At 38.1% G+C, this 11205-nt stretch overlaps 1 long non-coding RNA gene across 1 annotated transcript; it reads right to left on the bottom strand.

The window, feature by feature from the left end:
• Positions 1 to 621: 621 nt before the first annotated feature.
• LOC117463901 (uncharacterized) lies at positions 622 to 3313 on the bottom strand. The gene is made up of 3 exons (XR_004553981.2): positions 3269 to 3313; positions 2793 to 2890; positions 622 to 1815 (listed from the first exon to the last, which is right to left on the bottom strand). It is a non-coding gene; the product is annotated as an uncharacterized lncRNA (long non-coding RNA).
• Between the last annotated feature and the right edge of the window lie 7892 nt (positions 3314 to 11205).

The raw sequence follows: 11205 nt of genomic DNA on the forward strand, positions 1-11205 counted from the left end.
GTTTTTTTATAAAATGTTCATTTTAATGTGATGTGTTAACAAAGGTGGAACGTTTTGCCTGCAACATTCTAAGGATGTGTTTTGGACGTTGTTGGGTAACACATTAAAGATGTTCTTTATAAAACCTTCCCTCAATGTTACACTGTAAGCCCCGATAAGTTGAATCTACTTAAAAAAATAGAGGAAAGTGGTTGCCTTTAAAAATTTAAGTAAAGCATTATGAAAACTTGAGTAAATTAAACTTAAATTAATCAAGGACTTTAATTGTTATTTGAAGTACAATGCACTTCATGTCAAGTTGATTTCACTTACATTTTTAAGTCAACCACTTTCTATTTTTTTAAGTAACGCATTAGGAAAACTTGAGTGAATTTAACTTAAGTTATTCAAGGACTGGAATTGTTATTTGAAGTACAATGCACTTCATGTGAAGTTGATTTTACTTAAAATATTGTGTAATATCAATTGCTTTGCCCAATTATATAACTTAGAATTTTTAGTTGAAAGTGGTTACATTACGTATTTATATTTTTTATTCCGTCAACTACAAAAAAGAAAAAGACACAAAAATAAAGTTTTACCTTTGATTAAAACTTGGATACAATGAAATTGAGCATCTTATAAAAACTGTAGCAAAAATATTGTACCATACATTTTCACATTAAACCATAGCAATCTCTCTATATATATAAACAGATATATATCGCTCTGAAAAATTAAGAGACCTCTTTAAAATTATAACTTTCTCTCGTTTTACGGTTTGTAAAAACTGGATTAACATTTGTGTTTTATTCTATAAATTAATGACTGACAACATTTATCCCAAACTCCAAATATTCTTATTTAGAGCATTTATTTACAAAAAATACCAAATGTTCAAAGAAACCAAAAAGGATGGAGTGTTTTCAGACCTCGAATAGTGCAAAGAAAACTATTTAAAATTCATTTTTCAACAACACAATACTATTGTTTTAACATGGGAAGAGATCAGGAATCAATAATTGGTGGAATAACCCAGATATTCAATCACAGCTTTCATGCGCCTTGGCTGCTCTGCAACACCTTTCACATTGCTGTTGGGTCACTTATTAAGCCACTCCTGGCACAAACAAATCAAGCAGCTTGGCTTTGTGTGCCAGGAGAGACATAAAGTCTTTCAGCAACAATGTGACAGACTGGTGGCGAGCAACCAAGACGCATTGAAAGCGGTTATTGAAACATCTGGGTTATTCCATCAAATATTGATTCCTGAGCTCTTCCTAAGTTAAAACATTAGTATTGTGTCGTTTAATAATGAAGAACTTGTTTTCTTTGCATTATTTGAGGTTTGAAAACACAGAATTTTCTCTGTTATTCTGACCAGAAAAGTATTTTCTGCAAATAAATGCTCTAAATGACTTCTTTGTTTGGAGTTTGGGAGAGATGTTGTCAGTAGTTTATAGAATAAAACACAAATGGAAATGCCAACAAGAGGTCAAACAGTGCAAACATGCAACAACAAAATGCAATATTGAAGTAGCCAACTTTTCAGAAACCCGTAAGCTGATTTTTGGGTGCCAGCTCAACCTTACCAAGCTTCAACATCACCTGCTGAACAAAGTGGAAAGTGTTTTTCATGCACTTTGGGTACTCCAATTGCAGGGCATAAATGAGTCCGAACAGGACACAGAAGGCCTGAGGCAGGTTAGCCGGTCCATCCATCACCACATTCCCCTCCAAGACGATTGCCACACTGGATGGGTTGAGCTGCGGATTTTCTCCGACACAGAGGATTCCCAGTGGAGTTTGACTGTACACCTCCTTATCAGCCGCATCCTAACAGAGAAATAAAGAGATTGACATATAATTCTACATCGTCCACCAAAAAGTAGCTTCCACTGTTTATAATGAAAAGCATCATACAACATAAAAACCAAAAGTAATAAATAAAAGGACAATCTGGGCCTTAAATTGGCCTTACGTGGATCTGTACATTTCAAGTACTAGTTACAAATTGTGCACCAAATATGATTTTGTATGTAGCTTGGCTGCCATGAATTTGTGAACATTTGATGCAGACAATCTTCATTATTCACCTACAACACATTAGGTGTTAGGCTTATTTATTATGAAGGACACACACAGACACTCCCTTGATCTTTACCCTTTGTAGTGTGTGCACAAAACTATTCCAGAACATTATAAACATGTTCTCTAACTGTCCCCCTCGTACCTGCACGCCGGAGGAAGGACTAAACAGACACATAACCTCACATTACAGTGTATAGTGCAGAACTAAAATTATCTACCAGCAAAATGGCCAAAATATATGTATTTTTTGGATTTACTGTATTTTATGAACAGTGACTGTTAATTGTTTGGATTTGCTTTGTGTTTATATCTGTTCCGTCATTTATATAGATGTTTCATCATCTATATATATATTTCGAAGCCAAATCCATTTGGATGTGTGATTCTTGTGTTTCAATTGCTATATTTCCTCGAAGGCTTTGATTATCATAAGACAAAGATTACAAAAAATAACATTAATGTTTCATTTGCATTTTTCCTAGAAAAGCATGCACATGTAAACCTAGTTTTTCTTAGAGTGTATTTTTTCTTACATAAATTACATTTGTATGGACACTTACATTGTTAAATGTTATATAGCAAAGAGTATTTAAAAAACTGAATCATATTTCATATGATTTCATATTTTATTTAAACCCTGAATAATGTCCCGGGTCAGTTTGACCCGAACATTACCAAAGGGTTCAAAATGTGAACATAACACAAGGGTTAAAGTTACTTACGGTGCAGGTCTTGAAGAAGGCAGAAGGCTCATCTCATCCCCCAAGATGATTGGCAGTCCCCGAACACAAAGGCATCTGATGTCTGTTGGCTCAGTGGTCTGGAATATAGTGGAGATAACAAAGAATGGTCATACATTCATCAAATACATTCTACAAACTCTACACAATGACTTTATTTCAAATATAGTTGAAAGTAAAGGAGAGGACAAAAGGAGATGACATGATGGGAGAGAATAGAAAAGGGAGAGAACATAACTTCTTCTTGACCAAAGAATAGAATAGGAAACAAAACAAGAGAGCAAAGCAAAATGAACAAGGGAAAAGAGGAAACAATGACACATGAAGAGATGCAATTAAATTGACAGGACAAGAGCAGCAAATGAGAGAAAAGAAGAGATGAGAAGGAAGTCAAAGGGACAGAAGAGGAACAAGGAGAGAGGAAAGAGATTGGGTAGACAGATGTTAAGTAAACCCACCTTTGTCTGACTTAAAAGCTCAGACAGAAATTGGCCAGTGACACCGATTCACACGACTAAAAGAAAGGTGACAAAAACAGCAACTGGGTGAAAAATAAATCTACGTCTTTCAGTGAACACGAACAAGTGAAAAAAGTACAGCACTGTCTGTTTAAAACTATCTGCACCTCGTAGCCTACCATCGCTCAGTAAAAGTTAACAAAAGCGAGGGAAACACACATTGCCTGACTGCAGTAGCGTAGAAGTGCTGCAGTTAAGTGATGTAAATCAAATGAAAACTTAATGTGGTCGCTATTAAGATCTAGATCCCTCCGCGGGCTACATGATCACACTGCGGGGATTCTCCCCCCGCCTAATGACCACCTAGCAGCACATTATACCGATTATTACACGGCTACATACTAAAAAACAAACAAATGATTCATAATATATATTTTAAAATGATTTAATTGACTTAAAAATGATCGTAATGCTTCCGCCAAAATAAAATGTCCGTTCCACGGCGCACCAACGAATGGAACTTTAATTCAGAAAATAAACGGCAGCATTATTCGAATTTACCTGTAACTGTCAAAGTCTGTTAACATTTTATTTTCCTCTAACAAGTACTTAAACAATGCGAGAGAAGCCCACACCGTGTTCCCGCCAGTTGATATTTCCTGTGGCTGTGTTACACCCAAAAGTACGAGAATTCAACCAAGCCCTGTTAGCTAAATCACTCACCAGATTCAGTAGATAAGGCAGCCGTGCAGCGTCCTTCCTTTGGAAGCGTAGACAGCGCGGTGAAAGGGTGCAAGTCCGGTGTTCAAAGTGGGGTTGCGTCCGACTGAGAAATTGCGAGCTGGAAACGTGGCTGCGGCACATCCAGATCCTTCTCTTTCCCATAATGCATTGCGAACATGACTAAAACTTCATAATGTGAAGTTACTTAACTTAAAATTATTGACACATTGCTTAACTAACACATGTAAGTATTATATGCTTACATTTGGTAGTCAGCAAGTAGAATAAGCTTACATTTGATAGTAATGCAATGAAACTTAAATAATGTCAGTAATTTGTAATTCATTATTTAATTAGATATGAACTCCGGGCTAACAGTGTACATGATAACCAAATAAGAACATTTTGAAAGCAACATTTGGATAATGGTTTCAGGAGGTTATACTTTTTTTTATAAAATGTTCCTGTGATGCGAAATATTAACACGGTCATGGTCAACGTCAGATTTATTTGTAGTGTGCTTTAAAAAAACAAACTTGTTGCATTTGTTTGAAAAGGATGTTTAAAAAAAATCTGATGTCACCACATTTTCCTTTAAAAAAACAAAACAAGCACGTAATTCATGATATCGCATGTTTGCGTATGCATGTCTGAGTTCCCAGCTAGACATTGTTGGTTCTAAAAACATTCTGAGAATGTTACCATTCATTGTTCTAGGAATGGTTTCATCGAGAAGTTTTATTTTGGTTCCTAGAATGTACTTCTGAAAGGTAGGATAACGTTCTCTAAAAACATTCTTAAAATGTTTGGTGATAACATTGTTGGAACATTATACCCAAGTGTTTTTGTTGTTTATGCACATATCTCTATGGTCATATGGATCGAATAACACTTAGAAAACCAAAGACAGACATAATGAAGAACAGACCGACTATCACTGCCTGTCCCTTAAACCCCTGTTAGTGTTTGTATGTGTTTGTTTCTACTGTGTGTGTGTCTCTCTCTCCCCCCACCTTCCTGCTGGTCTGCTCTACACGCCTGGGAGCAATCTCCAATCAACCACACCTGAAACCTGCTCATCAGCCACACTATGAAAGCCTGCAGCCTGCACTCATTCCATTACATTACATTACATTACATTGCATTTAGCTGACGCTTTTATCCAAAGCGACTTACAATAAGTACATTCGACCAGGAAGACACAACCTTGAGGAAAACAGAATCATATAAGAACATCAGGTTTCAAAGAGCCAATCGTTTCAAGTGCTGCTCAACTGGCTATAGATAAGCCAGTCCTTTATTAGTATATAAGTGCTCTGTTAGCAGTTCTTTGTTAGTCATTCTATCGCTCGAAGTGGAGTCGAAAGAGATGAGTTTTCAGTCTGCGCCGGAAGGTGTGTAAGCTTTCTGCGGTCCTGATTTCAATGGGGAGCTCATTCCACCATTTTGGAGCCAGGATAGCAAACCCACGTGTTTTTGCTGATGGGAACTTGGGTCCCCCTCGCAGCGAGGGTGCAGCGAGTCGTTTGGTTGATGCAGAGCGAAGTGCACGTGCTGGGGTGTACGGTTTAACCATGTCCTGGATGTAGGAAGGGCCAGATCCATTCACAGCATGGTACGCAAGTACCAGTGTCTTGAAGTGGATTCTAGCAGTTACCGGAAGCCAGTGGAGGGAGCGGAGGAGCGGCGTGGTGTGGGAAAATTTTGGAAGGTTGAAGACCAGACGAGCCGCTGCATTCTGGATGAGCTGCAGAGGTCGGATGGCACATGCAGGTAGACCAGCCAGGAGGGAGTTGCAGTAGTCTAGGCGTGAGGTGACGAGAGCCTGGACCAGAACCTGCGTCGATTTCTGGGTCAGCTGTGGGCGTATCTTCCTGATGTTGAAAAGCGTGTATCTGCAGCAGCGGGTTGTAGCAGCGATGTTTGCAGTAAACGACAGGTTGTTATCTAGGATAACACCCAGATTCCTTGCAGTCTGAGTCGGGGAAACAACAGAGGGGCCGATGTTGATAGTTAGGTCAAGAGAGGGACAATCTTTTCCCGGAAGGAAAAGCACTTCAGTTTTGTCAAGGTTGAGCTTGAGATGATGAGCGGACATCCACTGAGAGATGTCAGCTAAACAAGCAGAGATGCGTGCGACGATCTGGGTCTCTGAGCGGGGAAAGGACAGAATTAATTGGGTGTCGTCAGCGTAGCAGTGGTATGAAAAACCATGTGGGCTAATGACAGATCCGAGCGAGTTTGTGTACAGGGAGAATTCCCTGCCAGATTGTTGCCGTGAACGGTTTGTTGCGTGCCGCTCTAGCTTTTTGCCAGCATATTCTTTGACAACTTTGCCTGCTTTTGCCTCACACTCATTTTTGTGTCTCTCCCAGGAGGAATCCAAGGCCTTCCACACTCCCAAGACCAGCCACGCCTCTCCACCCTGGAACAACTGTTTCTCACTGCTGCCATAACCAACCGCCACTCCCAGCTCCCCTTTTCTAATAAACAAATGCTACTCTCACCAGCTGATTCCGAGTCTCCTTTTACATGTGTTAATAGTCAAATTCCAATAGTTAAGTAAACTATCAAAAATCATCCTAATGACCACAGTGGTCAGTCCACTTACCCAGGAATTTTGAGTTGAACAATTACAGGAATATTATGTCTTTATGTTCTAATAATGTAAACATATTTTAGTAAATTGTTACCACAGAACATTTGCATAATGTTTTAAACATAAAACATCCTTCTCTAAAATAATAACATTCTGGCAACATAAACAAATCTAACAGCTGAAAACGTTTTAAGAACAGTAGTGCATAATGTTCTAACAATGTTATCACCATTTTAAGAATGTTTTTAGAGAACGTTATCCTACCTTTCAGAAGAACGTTCTGGGAACCAAAAGAAAACTTCCCGCTGAAAAGATTCCTAGAACAATGAATGTAACATTCTCAGAATGTTTTTAGAACCAAAGATTTCTAGCTGGGAACCTGCTCCACTTCTTGTGTAGAAAGGACATTCAAATGAATGTGCGTGACATCAAATGACTGTTTTTGTTAATGATATGAGGTAGGAAATCCTTTAGAAATGACTCAACCGTGTTAGGGGATAACTGCACATTTTAAAAACTCTCAAGATAGATAGTCAAATGTTTTTTTATCGGATTGTGAGCTTTTCGTAGACGTCAGATTCCTTAGTCCTTCTATTTCTGTCAGCATCCTCAGATGTAAAGCAAACACTGTTGGGATTTTTAGTCCCAGTAGCAACGAAGCTTGTTGACATACAATGGGCGATAATTGTAAATTCAACCAAAAGCTTAAATAGGAAAATATATTCATAATTATAATTTGTGAATCCATCCATTTTATCCTGATTATCCAGGTCAGGTTCATTTAAATAAGTATGTCCATGAAGATTATATATTTATATTGATAGAAAGAATCGGAAAAAAATATACACTAAAACACTTTTTCTTCTGATCTTTATATTTTTGCAATGTATTTATCTTATTAAGAACAAAATACATATACATATATACTGCAAGTATAAACTTGAACAATCATGTATTTTACATTGAGATTGAGGTTGATTTTCACTATTTATTAAATGCAGTGATTTCATGCGGCATCACATTTATATAAATATAAATATTATTTTGTGTACTCATATTTGATTTTTTGATTAGGCAATTTCTTTAGTTTTTTGCATTTCTTCCTGCTCAATTAGCACTTTACTTGAATTCTATATTTATTTGTTAGTCATAACCTTCTGTAACCAGGGCCGCCTTAATGCACGGGCTGACCTGGGCTGAAGCCCAGGGGCCTACGGAGATTGGGGGCCTATTATGAGCCAACACATTTTTTTTTTTACATTTTTTTTATTTGTAATTTTTTAATTGTTGGTGTTTATTTTAAATAAACAAAGTCTTGGCTTTCAGAATAGGAAACATTTATTTCCAAAATCACACGATAAATACATTTTTGAAGCTTGTAAAGGGAAGAAGACGGCTCTCCCTCGCTACTCTGGTCTTCCACAGCGCCGCTTCCCCTCCCTCCGCTGAAATTATGAATGTAAGGCATATAATCATAGGTAACACGGCAGGGTCCGTTACAGTTTGTTTGCATCTGATTTAAAATAAACAAAGTCTTGGCATTCAGCATATTAAACTTGTTTCGGCAAATTCAGATGATAAATACAACTTTGAAGCTTTTAAAGGCATAATTACAAGCGGAGAATGGAGTAACTTAACGTCAGCAGGCATAACAACAGCATACAAAATTAAGACTCCGAAACAGTCAGTGGGCACCACTTAACAGCCAATCAGAATAAGAATATGTTTCACATGTGATTGCCCCAGGGCCTGAGGGGCAGGTTTAGACGGGCCTGTCTGTAACACTGGTGAAACCTCCTCCAACATTCACATGATGGATTGCCAAAGTAACCTGTTCCTCAGACAAAAGAAGAGAAAATACTTTGAATATGATGCATCAAACTGACAGGTTGACGTCTGACTTTCTCTATCCAGATATTTGGTTGTGTTTGTTGCTGAGGTGTAGCAACATATTTAATATTACAATTTCAGAATCAAACAGAGCACTCTCATAATAACGTAACACAATCAGAGACTGGATATATCCCCCCCCTACAATGAGGAAAATAAATTACGGGCCAAAAGTTTTATTTACAAGTATTAAAAGTAAGCAGAGGACACCAAACCGTCTGTCCGTCCGTCTGTCCGTCCGTCCGTCCGTCCGTCCGTCCGTCCGTCTGTCACACACACACACACACACACACACACACACACACACACACACACACACACACACACACACACACACACACACACACACACACACACACACACACACACACACACACACACACACACACACACACACACACACACACACACTTCCTTGCATCTTAGCTCCGCCTCGGTAAGATGCGAGTGAGGGACACGAGGAGGTGACGAGAGGACAGAGGAGTCCTCAGGTATTAATTGGGATGTCCTCGTTCACTCAAACATCACTCTTAAACGACGTCTGTTAAGACTTTACGGAAAAAAATATTTGTATCGAAAAACATAGCACAAAAACATGCATTATTTTATTCTTTTACTAGCGTCAGTGCCGCTTTTCGGCGATTACCGTAAAGACGCTATTAATCACGCACTCAAAAATGAAGAGCTGCTCATTTGACCACGCAAATGCGAGAGACGGCTGAGTTGACCGTCTATAACTGAAGTAATCGTGCAAAGAGTTGGCAGACAAATTAAATGTTACACTAATACAGCGATCGCCAACCGCAGTCTATTCATCTATTAACGTGTCTAATGATTAAACTACCGCACAATCATTTTAATAATCAGCAAAATGTTTCATTCGTTTTCTTAAAGTGAAAATAGCCAATCATATGGTTCCAGCTTCCTAACTCTAAATGAAGACGCATTACACTCCCTAATGTTATGACTATGATTTATAGCATAAATTACCGAAGTTCGCTTTTTCTTGTTTTTAAATGTAATCTGTCAAATTCATCTGTCATAGTAGTGTCCATATCAGTATCCTGTCATGAATTGGATATTTTTTTGTTTTGTTTACTGCCTCCACCAGTTGGCACAGGTTTAAGTGAGTCATTACTGCGGAGAAGAAAAGCACTGATGTGAACATTGTGTCTTCTGTTTAACGATCATTTGTTACTTTTTAAAAAGTCTTATGACTGCTTAGCTATATACTTTTGAGGATAATATACTTTAAACAAATCAAAAGCTGGGGGAAAAATGAATACATCAGAATTATTGGGAGATGGTTTTGGACATCCATTAATAAAGAACTGAACTACCACTAATTATGTTTAACTGGTAGTGCTAATCCTAATACATGCAATATTATGTAAGCCATAACTGGTGTATTTATCACTTTAGCAAGAGACAGCTTAACATGTGCTGGGGAGACTGGAAATTGAAAAATCTTGTTGTGAACTTGTTTTGCTTCTTGGTCGGTTTTAAACATGAAGACATTACAATACACTGACTCTAAACCTTTTTGTCAAACCTTATAACATGGTATTACATTTTTACATGTGAAAATAAATATTTTGGGTGTAGCCGGTGATATAATGGCCTTTTTAAGTATAAGTCCCTGAAAAAATGTATTCATGGGGGTTTTTGTAAATGTTTTATGTATACCAATATTACTTTTAACTAAACCAATTAAAGTAACCCGTACATACATACAATCTGCACTGTTTGTACAAATTACTTTGACCTGCATCCGCATATATATATATATATATATAAATGTTAATCGTTTGACAGCCCTAATATATATATATATATATATTAGGGCTGTCAAACGATTAACATTTTTAATCAGATTAATCACAGTTTAAAAGTTAATTAATCATGATTAATCACCATTCGAACTATGTCCAAAATATGCCATTTATTTATGTATATTGTTGGGAATGGAAATATACATGAAAGAAGGCGGATATATCCATTTAACATACATACAACATATGTTTATTATAACATTTTTCTGCGTGTCAAAATGAAATACAACCCACACACCTATCAATCATCAAACCATGGGGTCTTAATTCATTACGTGTTGCTTTCTATCAACGGGGGAGTACTTCAGGAAAGTCGAGAGAGGAGGGGGGGGCTAGTGGAGTACTTCGTGACCACAGAGTGTGAACGTTGTGATCAGCTGTTTTAGCGCAGTTCTCCAGTGAAGGGGGGAGTCTCCCTCCGCAGCCGGTTGGCGTAGTTTTGGCACAGTTCCGTTGTACAGACCGACGTTAACAGCAGCCCTGTCTGTGCACACGGAGACCGACTCTGTCGTCCGGTGATCTAACCGCCTTCTGGAAAAGCTTCACAAGTACGTCGGTACGCAAATGCGCTTTGTGACACAAGTGACGGTACGCATTTCAGATTACGCACATAACCTGCGTACCAGTTATGTGCACCCCTGTACCAGAGCCATATTATTACTATTATATGGCTCTGCCCTGTAGTACAGCAAGAGTATTCTCCGTCGGGACTTCCTGCAACAACACCACGCCGTTATCAAAGATGTTCTATTGAGAAGACGATCACTTCGTGACAACAGTTTTCAAAACCGTGGCTACTGAAATCAGTCTTACTAACTGCTGTCTGTGCAATTTACTCCGCGCGAGTTGACAGACTTTATTTTGCTTACTTTAACATCATGTTTCATGGTGGG

The sequence above is a fragment of the Pseudochaenichthys georgianus genome, chromosome 18 (assembly GCF_902827115.2).
Source record: "Pseudochaenichthys georgianus chromosome 18, fPseGeo1.2, whole genome shotgun sequence".
Taxonomy (NCBI): domain Eukaryota; kingdom Metazoa; phylum Chordata; class Actinopteri; order Perciformes; family Channichthyidae; genus Pseudochaenichthys; species Pseudochaenichthys georgianus.